The following is a 7,535-nucleotide window of genomic DNA, read 5'->3' as shown; positions in this document are numbered from 1 at the left end:
CAAGTTCTGCGTCTGATTAAGTGTGTTTGCAGGTTACATACTTAATCCTTTGTCCCATTTTTATTATCTCTTTTAGTGCAACGACAATAAGAGGTGAATATTCTCACCTCAAGGTCCTGGGTTCGAGCCCGTCAAAGCGGCAAGTTCTGCGCCTAGTTAAACTAGCATGTATCCCGTACATTTGCACGAGTAGTAATATAAAAAATCGTGAAAAATATTATGGTAAAATTTTTATGAGCGGGTCAACCCACAATCCGACTCAAGTATTCATTTACTCTCACATATATCCAAATTAACCACAGCTCTCGACCCGACAATCCGGATACTTTAAAAATTAAGCATCATTATATATATATAGATTAGTTAGTTAAAAAGTTGAACTTATATTGTTAAAATGTCACACGTTTATCAAATTTTGGGTTGAATTTAAAATATAAAGTGTTATTAGTTTAGTTGGTTAAAAGGTTGTATTTGTTTGTTAGGTTGCAAGTTCGAACCATACTTATAACATTTTTAATTTTATTTTTAACCATTTTAAGTTTATGGGCGGGTCAACCCACAATTCGACCCAAGTATTCATTTACTCTCACATATATCCAAATTAACCACAGCTCTCGACTCGACAATCCGGACACTTTAAAAATTAAGCATCATTATATATATATATAGATGATTAAGTGTGTTTGCAGACTATAATCTTAATCATATTTTTTTAGTTTTCAAAAAAACTTGAATTTAATTCAATGCTAATTTGATTAGAATGTATAATTGGGTATATGATCCAGCCTGCTTAGAAGCCTGTTGTGAGTGGGGCTGGGAGTTTCAGGCCCATTAATAAAAAAGAATTTATGAATCATCCACTAAAAGTCCAGATTTTTTGGTTAATTTTTTTGTAAATCATTAATAAAACTAATTTAAAGAAGGTAAATAAATAAGAAGTAGCATAATAGGAGTTTTATGAGTACATATCTTGGTAGGATGATTTATTAGTAGTTAGCGTTATAGTTTTGTTTTTATAATAAAATGTTCTTACTAGTTATTTGTATTTACAATCCATAAATTTTCAAACATACAAAATAAATAATAAGTGTAAAGATGTCATCTCTTTTTGGGACAATAGTTTTATTTATTTTTTTCACCAAAAATTAAGATAATAGTTTTTTATTTTAAAGATGACAGTGTAAGTATTTAATTTAATTTGACAGATAAAATACAAATAAACATTTAAATATATATTATTTTATTTAATAATATCTATAAATTAATTCATTGAAAATTATACAATAAATTTTTAAAAAAATTATATTTAAATTTTAGAAGGTTAAAATCTTTATTATGATGACATATTTGTCTCAGTAAAGTCCTTCAATGACATTTTTCGATAATCTCTCCAATTACTTAGAAAAAGTGAGATTTGTTAATTATTTTTATAAAATTAAATGTACATTTGATTTGATGACATTTTTTAATAGAATAAAATAAAATATGATATATATTATTATATCTATACAAATAAATAAGTTATTTTAGTTGAGGACAATAACTATAAAATAACTTGTTATTTTTAAAAACTTACACCATTAAGTGTTGAGAAAGAGTTAAACTTTTAAAAAATCTTTAAAAACTTTTGAGTGCAAGTTAAAAATGTTTTTTTAAGATAAAAACACTATAATTGGAATTAAAATTTGAGGGTTTAATTTCAATTGAAGATGAATTCATTGAGATTTGAGATGGACTTCTACCGGGTCAACACATGTGAGTTTTGTTATTCTATTTCAGGTTCAAAATTGATGCTTATATTTGAATGAAAGATCATTTTCTATTCATGTTCATAATGCAGGCTAGTCAATTACTTGGTATAAAAGGAGTTTATCCTATTCTGACCAGTTCTACTGCGGTAAATAAAATATCCCTTACCAAAATTGCTTAAAATATGATTTTATTATTATTATTGATACAAGTGTAAAGAAAAATAATTTAAAATTTCCCCCTCTCATTATATTTCATTTTATTTAGTTCATCAAATTTTGGAAAAAAAAAACTGAACTCAATTGACAGAAAGTTGAGTACAATCAAATAATAAATAAAAATGTATACATGTATGTTATGGATGGGACACGATTGTTTTCAAAGCCCAATTATCATTTGGGCTTGAACGCGCTTTTATCACAAGAGACTCGAACTTTGATTTGAGTCATATGAGCTCGAACTATTAAAGTTCTATTTTAATTGAAGTAACAATAATTTTTTTTTAAATTTAATTCCTATAGGTCAAACACATAATTATTTTTCAACAAATTCTCTCTTCTCCAAGACATATTCTTCTTCTTACCGCTAAGCTAGAAGAAGAGATACAATTTGATTTTGGTTTAGATTGAGATATGTTGGATTTAGGTTTTAGATTAAGTTTTTTCTATTTGTTCCTTTTTAGATTGGTTTGAAATATACAACATTCTCATCATCTAGAAGCTCACAAGTAATCTTGACACATTATTTTGTTTTCTGTTTTAGACGGTCATTTCTACTGAAATTATATTCTTTGTTTGAGTATATATATGAAACTCCATTGAATTCTATTTGATTGTGTTCATCTTTAATAAATAATATATCTAAAATTTAGATAATAATTTTCATATATATGAATTACAAAGTAGGAAAAAAGCTCATTTAGACGTATGTACTTGTACAACTAGCTCACTTAGACGTATGTACTAATAAAATGTCATTTAAACATATGTATTATCAAAAATTGGCTCATTTAGCCTCTTTTAATAACCATGATAACCATGGTTAACTTTTATTTTTAAATTTATATATTTATTAATTAAATATTAATATATTTTCTCTCTCTTTCTTTTTCATTAATTAAACTAGGTAATTTATTTTATTTATTTTATTATTTTAATATTAATTTCTCTTTTATATTTCATTTTTTTATTAGTTTTTATTTCTCATATTTCTTAAATTCTCATTTTTTTAAAAATATTTAACAACTTATTTATGAATTTTATGTTTTATTGTAATATTTTTTTTGAATAGTTTTTTCTTATTTAATTTAATATAATAAAAATGAAAAAAGTGTTTTTTTAATTTAGTTTAATATAAATAAAAATAAAAATAATAATTTTTTATTTAATTTTTATTCACGACTTATATCTTATATTAGTAGTAAATGAATTGTTTTGTCTAATATTTGATTATTACTCTTTTGGTGTTTGATGAGTGAGTTTTTATTATTATCCAATTCTTAATTTTTAATTATTTTTTTTTGTTAGAAAGATTTTTATTATTGTAAGAATTTTCATTGTTATATTCAATTAGGATAAACAAATTTAAAATAATTAATAATTAATGTAAATATAAAAAAAATATATAAAAAAGAATAAAAAATATAGAGTTAAAATAATTAATGATGAATGCTCGTATATATATATAAAATAAAATAAAAATAATTAATCATAAATACTCATATAAAAATTTTAAAAAATTATAAAAAAAATAAATAAATAAAGGATTCATTTATTAGTAATAAATGAAATAATAAATAAAAAGGAAAGAGTGAGAAAATATATTAATATTTAATAAAAGTTAACCATAGTTATTAAAAGAGGTTAAATGAGCCAATTTTTGATAATACGTACGTTTAAATGACATTTTATTAGTACATACGTTTAAATGAGCTAGTTATACAAGTACATACGTCTAAGTGAACTTTTTTCCTAAAAAGTAATAATAAATGTGTTTTTCTTTAAAATATTATAATCCATTCATATTATAGTCATTCATGTAATACTAATATTAATGGATAATGAATATTATAGTAAATTATTTTGCATATCTTATGGATAAAATGAATTTTATTTTACTTAATTTTTAGTTAAGAACAATAACACTATTAGTAATGGATATTACAATCAATTCTTTCAAATTCTTATATATCATTTAAATTTTGTTTCCATTTCATGTATTTTTGCATATTCTTTGTTTTTATCCTTATTATCCTCTAATTAAAATTGTTTAATTTTTCAGATTGCAAAATAAATATTATGTCTTATTCTCAAGAATCTTATGTAGGTTTATCTAGTATTTATTGTCGATGTGGTGAAATTTGTCCAATTTTGACATGCTTAAAAGAAACACCTCATCTTAGTAGAAGATTAATTGGTTGTCCTAATTAGAAGGTAATTTATATAAGTTTAATTATATTTTATATCATAAATATGTTTAATTTTTCATTAATATTGATTATCTTTTTTTCTTTCTCTGTAAATTACAAACTGAAGGAGGTTGTCGATTTTTTGACTAGTTGGAAAAACGCTTAACTGGGCGGACACTTCAAATTTTCCCAGAATTGAAAGAGTTGAAATCACTACATCGAAACCTCCAAACTGAATTTAATAAAATGTCAGAGAAATTTCAACAATTAGATTTTTTTTTTTGAAAATGAAGTTGAGGATTGAAAAAATAAAGTATGCTTCAGAAAAAAAAAGAGAGCAATTAGTTTGGAAGAATGTCAATTTATTTGTTGTATTGACTGTCTTTTATTTTTGTATAATTTCTCTGATATGTTAAGATTTAAACTTACACTTGAGCATTGACAATAGTGACTAATTATTAGTTTGTTAAATAAACTAAATAGTGACTTTAATATATTTGTTTAGAATTCAGATTGATACTTTTGTGAATGAATACAAGAAACCTTATTAAGATTATCAACCGTTCAGATTTTAAGTTAGAATATCAACCGTTCAAAATTAAAAAAATCATTGTAAGGAATTATATAAGTGTTTTAACAATTTATTAGCATCATGCTATTCATAAAGCTTATTAAGATTGAAATAATAGCATAATATCAAGAAATACTTTTTTTTTTTTTTTTAAATAATAGTAGATTGATGGAAAAATTTGTAAACATCCACTTTTTTACATCAATGAAATAGACCTATATAAACTCAATTCTTAGCCACAAAGTTGTAGCCATACAAAAACTATAAAACCATAAAATTTCAATAAAACCATTAACTCTAAAACCATAAAATTTCAATAAAAGTTTCAGCTACTAGATCAACAATTTCAGCAATAAAATAAAATCTTTAACATCATCCAAAATAATAAAATATTTGAAATAAACATCAATTCTTTCAACATTATAAAATAGCTAGTCTGGTTGCGTTTAAGATTCATTGCTCCCTTGAGATCTATTACTCCCATGCATGACATACTCAGTTCAAATTTCCCAAAATACATTTTCTTCTTTGAAACCATTTCTTGAAGCTTTTGAGAGGTTATGGCAAGTTTTCCATTGAACATAAAACCTTGTGTGGTTTAAGCCCATGGCTTGGTTTTTTAGCACCAATTTTCACAACATTTAATGTTTGTTTCGATGTTGTCACTCTATCAAATTGACATGCTTGGGGAGGTGCTCAAGGTGTTGTACTAGGAGATGATTGATGTGCTCGGAGAGGTTCTCGGGGAGAAACACTATTTAGAACTTCACTTGGATCAACCATCATTTCTGATTCTACACAAAAATGAAATATATTATAAAGAATGAAGAACAAACACTATAAAATAAAATGTTACCTCTAATTGGAGGTTAAGAGCAATTCCATTGCTCAAAATTTCTCTACAACTTCTTTTATTGTGTCCTTCCACATTTGCTACAAACCATGATTCAACCAGCTCTCCCTCTAGGTCTACTTTTGGTTCTTTAATGCCTCTCTTTCTATTAATTATTTTTTTTTACCATACTCTTTTAAACATTAGGAGGTAAAATCAAAGGCAATTCGTCACATTGAGTTCCCAAAATTCTCTTCCACTTAATTGTTTAATGACCTTTTCATACGCGTTCTTCAACTCTATTCTCTTATACCAATTCGAGATAAAATCTTCTAGATTTCCACCATAATGGTATATAGCATAAACAACGTGTGCACAATGTGTACATATGAGTTGCCACAGTCTACATGTACAACTTCTTTCTTTAATGTCTATGGCATGTCTATGTATTCCCTCATTGATCTCATACCCGAATTCTCCGTTAAAGTCCAATGTGCACCTATGATACATTGCTTTTGCAAGTTCGAGTCTCTGCATTACTACGGGAGAAAGGTCTCCAATCCAATCCAATTCACATACATTTATTTTCTTAAGCGACAATCCTTCATCATTATCATCAATCGAATATGCTCTAACATATTAATCATAAACATTGATCTACTTGGTAATATTCATGAATTAAATGTTTCACAAATGTTGTTATCTACCATGTCACACTTTGGATACTCTTTGAGGTATGTCTTTGACCATTTTCTCTCAGTAATTCGGATCGAAGAAGTACCGACTCCTTGTTTGGTTTGTTCGAGTACTATTCAATTGACATCAAATTGTTCTAGATAGGTGGATCGAGCACAGTTTCAAAATAATAATTTCAAGTCTTCACCCATATTTCCTCCTCTAGCCCAATTTGTATACCAATGTTGGCTACAAAATCTATGCTATGCATTTGATAATAATTCATCAACTACTCATATTAATCCCTAATAAAGTGAAATTAAATAATTCAGCAACGATTCTTAAAAACTACGCGATCAAATTTACATATAAAATTGTACATTGAAATTAAATTGTAATTTAAAAATATAAATTTTGCATGTATAAAATAATGCTAATGTTATCTCTTTCTTTTAAATGTAGATCCTCAATTAGAAGTTTGAAAAATCATTTCCAACTTGTTCGACTATCTCCTTCTACTACAACCCATGTTGTCGGGAACATGTGATCATTTGCATCTCGACCAATAACAGAAAGTAGTTCCCCTTTATATGTAGACTTCAAAGAGCATCCATCAACTCCAATTATTGGTCTACAACTGTTTATCCAACCACTCTTACATGCCTCAAAACACACATACATTCTATGAAATATTGTTTCACCTATGGTTTCATCTTTGATGGTTTTAAGAATAAAATATCATTATTCCTTGATTATAATTCTTCCAAATAGTTCCATAACTCACTAAAGTATTTCTCAATGTCACATTCAACTTCGGTCAAAACTATTCATTTGGCTTTATTCATCAAAGAATAACTCACATCACAATTTAAATTTTGAAGAATTTTTGTGGAAATGTCTCTTTAAATTAAAATTCTATTGAGAAATTTCATCTCAACATACTTTACTGAGACCAACATGTTCTTGTTATCAGAATAGAAACGATGCTCGGGATGATAATTCTTTACTATCAACTTTTTTTTCTTTCTTTTTTGTTTTGTCTTTGCTTACAAAAAATACAAAGAACATACTTCTTTGCTGCATTTCACCCTTAATCGGTAAGAGTCTTGTTTAATTCATTTTAAACCAGCTCTGCAATCACATGAATAATATGTTATAACATATTTTTATCATTTGTTTGGATTCAAACACCATGACTACAATGAACCTCCCTACACCCTGAATAGAAGGGTTAAGTTTTAAATGAGAAGATTATCGTCTCCTTACTTGATGAGATATGACATCATCATAAAGCTCCTCAT

This window comes from Impatiens glandulifera, chromosome 1 (assembly GCF_907164915.1).
Source record: "Impatiens glandulifera chromosome 1, dImpGla2.1, whole genome shotgun sequence".
NCBI lineage: Eukaryota > Viridiplantae > Streptophyta > Magnoliopsida > Ericales > Balsaminaceae > Impatiens > Impatiens glandulifera.
Note: the sequence above shows the minus strand (reverse complement) of the source record.